The sequence below is a fragment of the Lytechinus variegatus genome, chromosome 4 (genome assembly GCF_018143015.1).
Source record: "Lytechinus variegatus isolate NC3 chromosome 4, Lvar_3.0, whole genome shotgun sequence".
NCBI lineage: Eukaryota > Metazoa > Echinodermata > Echinoidea > Temnopleuroida > Toxopneustidae > Lytechinus > Lytechinus variegatus.
In genome coordinates, this window is record NC_054743.1 from 13,035,484 (window position 1) to 13,045,504 (window position 10,021).

The 10,021-nt window shown below is 39.1% G+C and overlaps 1 long non-coding RNA gene across 1 annotated transcript; it reads right to left on the minus strand.

The window, feature by feature from the left end:
• Nucleotides 1-2,304: 2,304 nt before the first annotated feature.
• On the minus strand, nt 2,305-9,746 carry LOC121413426. The gene is made up of 2 exons (XR_005969741.1): nt 9,691-9,746; nt 2,305-2,414 (listed from the first exon to the last, which is right to left on the minus strand). It is a non-coding gene; the product is annotated as an uncharacterized LOC121413426 (long non-coding RNA).
• Between the last annotated feature and the right edge of the window lie 275 nt (nt 9,747-10,021).

Genomic DNA, 10,021 nt, shown 5'->3' on the forward strand with positions numbered 1-10,021 from the left:
CTTTTGACACCTACGCTGTAGCATGGAATAGGCCTATTACCCGTTACATGTTAATTCGCTAGTCATTCCAATTACCATGTTGATGAAGCACCGGTTTGCAAAGATCAAATTCACATTTTGCCTTTCCTTCAGTTACCATGGAAACACTAAAGTCAATGTCAACTACACATACCTCCACCATGGCTACAGCGGGGAGATACTCCACTGCGAAATAAACGAGTGTATGTAGAGTACTTGTATTAAGATTTAAAAAAGGCTGCATAAATTTCAGATGTAGATATTGCACATTGTAAAGTAAACTCATAAGGCACGGTTCGCATATCGTATACTTCAAATTCGAAGTCGAAATCGATGGCTTTTACAATTTTGTTGAGGACAGAGTTTGATCCTTTGACAGAGAGGAAGGTTGCATGCAATAATACCGTTTGCTTTAACACAATCCATACAACGTTCGCGATGTATTTATTCTAATGCAAATCTAAATGATTAGATCGACCACTCGTTAATAGAAGTGCCCCCCCCCCCCTGGTCATTGCCCACTCTCGGGCCCACTCTCCCCCTCTTCCAACTCACCTACTCATACACATGCATTGCACTCCCTTTAAAAATGTTTAATTTCCTTACATTGTGTGACTAAACTATACGACGAATAATATATGTTCACAATGCAGTTGAATTCAAAGTTGTAGAATCTACTCACCTTCAGTACGCATGTGACACTGCCCATGTATATGGCTTCAGTTGTTAGCACGATCGATGTACATGTATGTAATACTCATATGATTATACCTCACATAGACACGACGAATGACAACACGGAAAATGAACACGAGCTACTGGAAATAATGACGGCTTTCTTTGACTTGTTTGTTGAGGTTTTCCTCACATGAGAACCCATCGATCACTAGTACTAGGCCTACACACGACTATGTGGACCTGCATGCCATTTTTCAATATTGAATAGCACAAAATATAATACAACCGAGCGTCACAATAGAAATTATGTGATATTGAACTTGTACGCTCTCTACTGCATTCAATATATTTTTACTCAAGCGTTGGAAGAACTGATGAAACCCTACTCCAGTGTTTGAGCATGGAGCTATTACAGAGATAATAGCTTTAGCTCTGTTAATAGCTCTATGGTTTGAGGAATTGATGGAACCAGCATGTTTGTATGTGCGCATCGTCACAAGTATGTAGGCGTTTGGTGTAATTTGATGATTCTTCATTCTTCTATTGTGGAAACCTTGAAAATTGGATTAGTAAGCCTTAAGATTTGTGAACATTAATTTAGGCCTATGTAAGAGAGAATATAACGATGTTATGACATTGCTTAGCTCTGGACACATCTTCTAGATCCTTTTAATGGTTTTAAAACTTGAAATAAAAATTAGTCTCATTCAACGTCTGCAAGCGGAGTTCTGAGCTATTTACAGTTGCGGACCGTGACCCCGAGAAGACAAAGCATTGGGGGGGGGCACGGCATTGTTCACAATGCAGTGCCCCCCCCCCAATGCTTTGTCTCCTCCGGGTCACGGTCCGCTACTGGATTTATAACCATTGGGTTATAATAAAATAATTAAGTGAGCATGGTAATTATTTACACATTCATTCTACACCTTTTCTCTTATCGTAATATAGCGGGATGGAAAATAGAGATTTGTTTGTTTGGGTAAAGAAGTTCGTTCGCCTTCTTCCATTGTTTACATTCCTTAAAGGTGTTGATTTCGTTTGCTAGTTTTTCTGGGCCAGGCTAGCGATTGGAATGTGGAAGTGAAAGAGGGCAAACTGACTGGGTTGCTAGGCGTTCAGGACTAATAGAAGTCCATTGGAACTTCAGTTATTTACTACTTTGCTTCTTATTCATGTTCTTCGGCTCGCTTGCATTCTTCAGTGATTAGAGGGGGGAGAGAGAGAGAGAATGTGAACAGGTGTGGAAGCAAGGAGTGCTGGTAATTCCTTGGTGGAAGTGAGCTGTGAGTGGGAGTGGCTGAAGTGACAAGAGTCGCAAAAGAGGATTAATTGACCGAGAGAGCAGTTGGGGGAGTGGTCAAGAGAGTTACGTAAGTTGGAAGAATAATGGAAAGCCGAAGAACTTGAATTTGGAATCGGAGTACACAATAATTAAGTTCCGTTTTATACACTTACATTATAGGCGGATTAATTCTGCGCATTACACCAAAAGTGATAGGGTCGACTTGGGGAAAGGCTTTTTTCGCCACGCGGTGTTTGACCAAAAAGGGGATAAAAAGGGAGTGTTTAGTTGACAAGGGGCAGTTTTTTCGTTCCCGATTTGTTTTGCCGCCGTAGGCCATGTCGGTTTAATTTTTGTCTGTCGTCGGTCGTCCAGCCCAGAGATGCGACATATATTATTATCCAGCATGTAATTTGACTTTGATTTAGAATAAAACCTGATACACAACTTAACCCCATCCGTACTACCAATTTTGTAGCGGCACAGCTTTGCAAGACGGCCGGTGGCCGCCCACCGTCTTGCGCTGCCCACGTACAAAAAAAAGATGGGAGTCAAAGAATGACAAGTTCGATGAATTTAAGTTGTGTATCAGGTTTTATGCGCTCCACCGTTCCCACACAAATCTCAGTTCTCGGTCAATTTTCTGCATATGAATGAGTCGTTCAGGTGAAAAAGGAAGGAAACAAAATAAAGTGGGACCTAACAAATTTTCCTGGTCAGAAACTCCAGACTTCGATTGAATTTCATAAAAGGCTTGCTGCAAAGATTGCACAGTTTGTTTCTTTCCAAAATGTTTTTGAAATAGTTCAATAATACTTTTTGTATCTTATTTCCCCGAAAAACAACTTTTTTTACGTGCTGCACCTTCCAAATTTGCTTTGATTATGCCGCACTTTTGAGTTCCAGAGATTTGATATTGTTCACAATAAAGATCTATTTCTTCTAACCATTCGTTAAGCGAAATGCCTCCTTGTCCAGAAAATCTCTCAAGTCTGGTACTTCTACCACTAGGGGTAAACCTACACCCTTGTAATGCTCCGGTTAAACCGGTTACTAAATCTTCAACTAACTTTTCAGCCATAATTTTACTATGTATATGTGAATACTACTGAAAGGAGATGCAACCTCAACTACGATAAACCTTCAGTTATAACACACTTATTAAATAGTCTACTATCTAACTCTGGGAGAGAAAGGTAACCAATCGAACCAGACGCAGAACCTAGGAAAAAAAAACATTTAGTTAAAATTGTGACATGTGTAAGTCCAGACCACAATAAACATTGGGGGTCTGATATAAAGGTAAGCACAAAAGACTGCAAATTCTATATAGATTTTCTGAAGATGTATTTTCATGTGTTGCCAAAGAACACTACCAGAATCTAGATTTTTACTATTATTATTCTGTCTAATGGTGTATTTGCAGAATTTATTTGTGCTATCTCCTTCAGATCCCAATGCACACTAATGCAAAACAGACATAATAACAAACTGCATAGCTACACACATATCTTAACACATCGTCATGTTGAGAAGATAACGAGTTCATATCTTTTCAGATACATTTCAAGCATATCTTATAGTTTGTAATATGAGAGTCTACATTAAATGTGAATGACTGTTCTGGAAAAATCTTAACAAGGGCTTCATTACATACCAGCGACTCCTGCTGCTTCACTCGCCAAGGCTATCGGCTTCCAAACGACAGTGCCAGCTTCCACCGTCGAAGATATCGAAGACAGGGTCTACCACACCACGTCGATAACGAAGATGAAGGGCCGTGTCGAAGCGTTGGTTGGAAGAACGATGTCTCGGAGCTCCTCGATAGCGTCCAACTCCCCGAGCCAGACTAGCGCCTGCGGCCTTCAGTACCTAACCTCAATCCATCCTCATGAAACGACCGAAGGAAAAGCAATCGCCCTGCTGAGTTCCTTTACAGCCCCTTCCAAGACGATCCTCGCGCAGTTAAACGACTCCTCTCACCGCAGTGTAATGTGAAATCACCAGACTTCGTCGGTACCAACTAATCCGGAGGGTTTTAGTGGAAACCAGCTATGCTACCCCGTCAGGTCTATTTGCAGTGGTTTTCACAGGTCCCTCGACTCCTCGCTACAATGCAGCCACGCGTGAGTCCCAGGACGAAGGGTTCTTTCTCCTGAGCTCAACGGCACATGTAAGGTCCCAACGTCGAAAACCCGGGCGATGTGGGGGCTCAATCCAACCCCTGCAGCTGAATTTCTCTCTCCAACGTTAAAGTTAAAATAATATCATAATTCACATCCTCGAACAAAAAATAAGTCGGAACCGGTGACATTAAGTGAAGCTCGATCTCCTTGTTGAATTTATCTCAATGTCCGATAAACATTGTGTTTATTCGTAAAACAAGGCTGAAGGACTAAAACGTTCCCCGAACATGCTGAAGATGACGGTCGACCCCATCCGTACTACCAATTTTGTAGCGGCACAGCTTTGCAAGACGGCCGGTGGCCGCCCACCGTCTTGCGCTGCCCACGTACAAAAAAAAGACGGGAGTCAAAGAATGACAAGTTCGATGAAACAATTTAACTAAATGTCTTTTTTTTCCTAGGTTCTGCGTCTGGTTCGATTGGTTACCTTTCTCTCCCAGAGTTAGTAGACTATTTAAAGGGGAAGTTCACCCTGACAAAAAGTTTATTGTAAAAATAGCAGAAAAAATAATAAAAAATATTGCCGAAGGTTTGAGATAAATTCATCAAATAATTAAAAAGTTATTAGGATTTCAATTATTTGATTTGTGACGTCATATGCGAGCAGCATTCATACATAGCGAATGGTAAAAAATCAAATAAATGTCATTTTCTCAGAAAATTGAAAATGGTTTTCACTGTACCTTTTGTATGTCAATAGACAAATCATTTCACAACCGATCATGAATAGAAAACAAAATTAAATCATCAGGAACAATACAAAATTTGAAATTCATGCATTTTATATTACATAACACATGGGGCAGCTGCTCGTCTATGACGTCACAAATCCAAAACTTTGAACTCTAATAACTTTCTTACTTTTTAACGGATTTACCTGAAACCTTCACCAATATTTTTTACTGATTTTTCTGCTATTTTACAATAAAGTTTTCTCATTGAAGAACTTCCCCTTTAATAAGTGTTATAACTGTAGGTTTATCGTAATTGAGGTTGCATCTCCTTTCAGTAGTATTTACATATACATATGGCTGAAAAGTTAGTTGAAGATTTAGTAATCGGTTTAACCGGAGCATTACAAGGGTGTAGGTTTACCCCTAGTGATAGAAGTACCAGACTTGAGAGATTTTCTGGACAAGGTGGCATTTCCCTTACCGAATGGTTAGAAGAGATAGATCTTTGTGAACAATATCAAATCTCTGAAACTCAAAAATGCGGCATAATCAGAGCAAATTTTGAAGGTGCAGCACGTAAAGAAGTTAGTTGTTTTTCGGGGACATTGGATACTAAAAGTATTATTGAACTACTTCAAAAACATTTTGGAAAGAAACAAACTGTGCAATCTTTGCAGCAAGCCTTTTATGAAATCCAATCGAAGTCTGGTGTTTCTGACCAGGAAAATTTGTTAGGTCCCACTTTTTTTTAATTTGTTTCCTTCCTTTTCGCCTGAACAACTCATTCAAATGCAGAAAATGGACCCAGAACTGAGATTTGTGTGGGAACGGTGGAGCGCGGTTGCGCAAACTGGAAACCGGTAGATGAAACCGGGGGTTGAATTTCCCGCACGTTTTTCAGAACCAGATAAGTTTGAAACAATGGTTATATCAATGGTCTAATTTTACTGTTAAAGATGGAATATTAGGAAGGAAGGTTCTTGATCCTTTATTTGGTAATATATTTCAAATTTTACTCCCACAGTGTTTGCGTAGAGTATTTTAGTTGGATGTCATGATGAATGGGGACATCAAGGAAGAAATAAAACTGAACAATTAGCTAGGTCAAGAGTTTATTGGCCTGGCATGGCTCGTGATAGAATTTTATGTTAAAAGATGTATTAAATGTGCTAAGGCAAAGGAGATGCAGCCTCGGGTAAGAACCCCTATGAGACATCTAATGGCATTTAGTCCATTGGAAATTATTGCTATTGATTTTGTTAAGTTAGATCCTGGTAAGGGAGGATTTGAGGATGTACTTGTTATTACAGATGTATATACGAAATTAGCTCAGGCAATCCCTTGTAGAAATCAACACGCCTCAACAGTAGCTAAAGCTCTACAAGAGCACTGGTTCACAAAGTATGGAATTCCAAATAGAATTCACAGTGATCAGGGACGTAATTTTGAGGGTCAGGTGATAAAAGAATTATGTAGGCTTTATGGTATACGTAAGACTCGTACAACACCATATCATCCTGAGGGTAATGCTCAGGCTGAAATATTCAATAGGACTTTATTTGGCCTAATCAAATCGCTTGATCAGCGTGATAGACGTAGATGGCCTGAATTATTGCCTCATCTTGTCTACATGTACAATACCACCCCCCACGAAACTACAAGGGTCAGCCCTTTTGCTCTTATGTTTGGTAGGAAAGAGCGTATTCCTTAATAGATCATTTGTTGGGTGTGTCTGATGTAGAATGGGAACAAGATTTTGTTAAAGAACAAGCCGAGTTGGTCGAGAGGGCTCAAAAGGTTGTCAGAGAAAGGACTGACAAGGTAGCAGCCCGGAATAAGGCCCGAGCTGATGCAAATATCTCTGCAAGTCCCCCTCCCCTGGGCATAGGATCTCTTGTTTACTTAAAGAAGTGTGCTTTTAGTAAAAGACACAAGTTGAAGATTGTTTATTTTGATGAATTATATGTTGTTGATTGGATAAATCCTACTGAGGGTATTTATCGTATCCGACCTATTAATGGAGGTAATCCAATTAAAGATAGTGAATCGTAGGCTAACAAGGAAAGTACCTTCTGAATCAGATGTGGTTGACCAAAATATGGAGGATTTTGGGTTATGAGAGAAGGAAAATCATTGCTAGCTACAAGGATTCTAGAAAAGATTTTGAGGATGAATATGTTCTAGTACCAGAAAGAGTAACTACAGAAACAGTAGGGGAGAGTACTGTTCGAACCAGAGGCGGAACAAGTGGAGGTGTCGTCCAGAGGAGATCTTAAAGACAAAATAAAGGCATTCATTCTAATCCATACAACTTACCTAAGTCTGTATTGGAAAAATAAAGTAATAAGTAAAAAATTAAAAATTTACCTTGGGTCTCTGGGCTGGACTCCGCCTTCAATTATTTATGACGATGACAGTTTTATTATTTGGACATAGCTTTGTGAAGCGATTAGTAGGGAGTGGGGTAAGGAGCATGAATTTGGAAGTAGGTGGTAAATAACTAATATTGAGAAGTTTTGGAGAAGGGGGACTCATCTTTGAATGCTACATAATACAAATACATAGGGACATGCTCTGGGTTTGGGAGCACCGTTCCCTGCCGGATGCACCCCATGACAGAGAGGGGGAAGGAGCTATACCTATACGTAGAATAGTAAGTTTTTGTCAGACACATTTTTGGATTTAATTTTTTTTTATTATTGTGGGATGAATGATGTACATCAGTGATTATGGGTTATATGTATGATTGCTTGGCTTTATTGATTGACTGGCCCAGTTTGGTTTGCCGACATGGATCATTTAATATATTTTGTGATATTAATTAATCTGTAAATATGTAATTATATTTGTCCTTATAGGAAAACTACATATCAGACGGCAGGATGGTGTCAAACGGAACTGGAGGAGGCATGGGATATCCACCTCTGATGGTAGTTTTGACATCATCCCAAAGTCTTGGTAAATGGTAGAAGCAAGTAATGTTTGGGTTATTTTTTTTGTCCATGTAAAAGGACTTGTAAAATTTGAACAAATGAAAAAAGGGATTTTTTTAAACAATTGTTATATTTTTAATGTGGAGGTTTACCCTAGAGGTGCACTATGTCATCTGTTTGGAAGCAAAGGATGAATTGTACATAAAAAAAAACACTGTAAAGTAATGATTCTGAAAGTATAACACATAAAATAATAGTAACTTTCAGAATAAGCGTCATTATTTGTAACCATAGCAGAGCGAGGTCTAACATGTGCATGCATGCTGTCCAATATCAAAATATTTACTGTTTATGATACATGTTCATGGTTGATATATAATGCCTGAAGTTGATTGTTCATGGTTTACAATTACAACCCATCCATTGATTAATGTTCAATTGATTAATAAACACTTTTACTAGGGCATTATACAAGTATGCTGATGCAAAATATTTTTTTGTATCATTTTGGACATGAAACATGCACTTGTTAACTAAGGTTATTTAGAGTTTTTTTATATATAAGATGACCAGATTTACTGCTGTTTTTAATTTTGTAAGGTGGATACAGATAAAGGAAATGGATAATTTTACTTGTCACATGTATCATTGCTATTATTACTACTGTACATGTATGTTTATGTACCTGTAGTATTTTTTACATAACTAGTTGTGCATAAGAGGTATAATGAAGGTTTAATTGATGTTTAGAGGTTGAATTTGTAACTAAATCTTTCAATTCATTTTTTCAGGGGTCTGGAGTGTTCATCTTTGAAGGGGTGATGTCATCGATGAAGCAGCAGGAAGCTTGGGTCATCCACTTCCCAATGCCTATACGTTGACATTCCCCTGATGGAAGCTCTCCAAATCCTATTTTTAATTAAAGAAGGTACAGGTACAATGTATATACATGCAATTTATTTGCCAAAAAAGGGAAGATTTTGAAATAACAATATTTGGCATAAATATAGAACGATGTTGAAATGTTTATATTGTTTATGACAAATTGTAAGTGTCATGGATGGACGACCGTCAGTATCAACAAATCTTTTTTTTCCTTATTTTTTGCGATCTTATGGAACAGATCGATTCAGTAGGGGAGAGTTATAGCGGGATGGAAAATAGAGATTTGTTTGTTTGGGTAAAGAAGTTCGTTCGCCTTCTTCCATTGTTTACATTCCTTAAAGGTGTTGATTTCGTTTGCTAGTTTTTCTGGGCCAGGCTAGCGATTGGAATGTGGAAGTGAAAGAGGGCAAACTGACTGGGTTGCTAGGCGTTCAGGACTAATAGAAGTCCATTGGAACTTCAGTTATTTACTACTTTGCTTCTTATTCATGTTCTTCGGCTCGCTTGCATTCTTCAGTGATTTAGAGGGGGAGAGAGAGAGAGAATGTGAACAGGTGTGGAAGCAAGGAGTGCTGGTAATTCCTTGGTGGAAGTGAGCTGTGAGTGGGAGTGGCTGAAGTGACAAGAGTCGCAAAAGAGGATTAATTGACCGAGAGAGCAGTTGGGGGAGTGGTAGAGAGAGTTACGTAAGTTGGAAGAATAATGGAAAGCCGAAGAACTTGAATTTGGAATCGGAGTACACAATAATTAAGTTCCGTTTTATACACTTACATTATAGGCGGATTAATTCTGCGCATTACACCAAAAGTGATAGGGTCGACTTGGGGAAAGGCTTTTTTCGCCACGCGGTGTTTGACCCAGAAGGGGATAAAAAGGGAGTGTTTAGTTGACAAGGGGCAGTTTTTTCGTTCCCGATTTGTTTTGCCGCCGTAGGCCATGTCGGTTTAATTTTTGTCTGTCGTCGGTCGTCCAGCCCAGAGATGCGACATATATTATTATCCAGCATGTAATTTGACTTTGATTTAGAATAAAACCTGATACACAACTTAACTTCATCGAACTTGTCATTCTTTGACTCCCGTCTTTTTTTGTACGTGGGCAGCGGAAGACGGTGGGCGGCCACCGGCCGTCTTGCAAAGCTGTGCCGCTACAGTAAAATAATAATATTCCGCTTTTATACAGCACTTACTACATCGGAACGACGTGCCTAAGCGTTTTAAAGATAGATTACATATGATCCTAAATTACATGAAGGTGTGGGAGTAACTGAGCAATTCCATAAATCATGTTTCTGATAGAAATGCACCGATGGAGTCAGTATTAAATTCTTATCATGGTTGAATAAATCCCGTCAGGCATATGTGC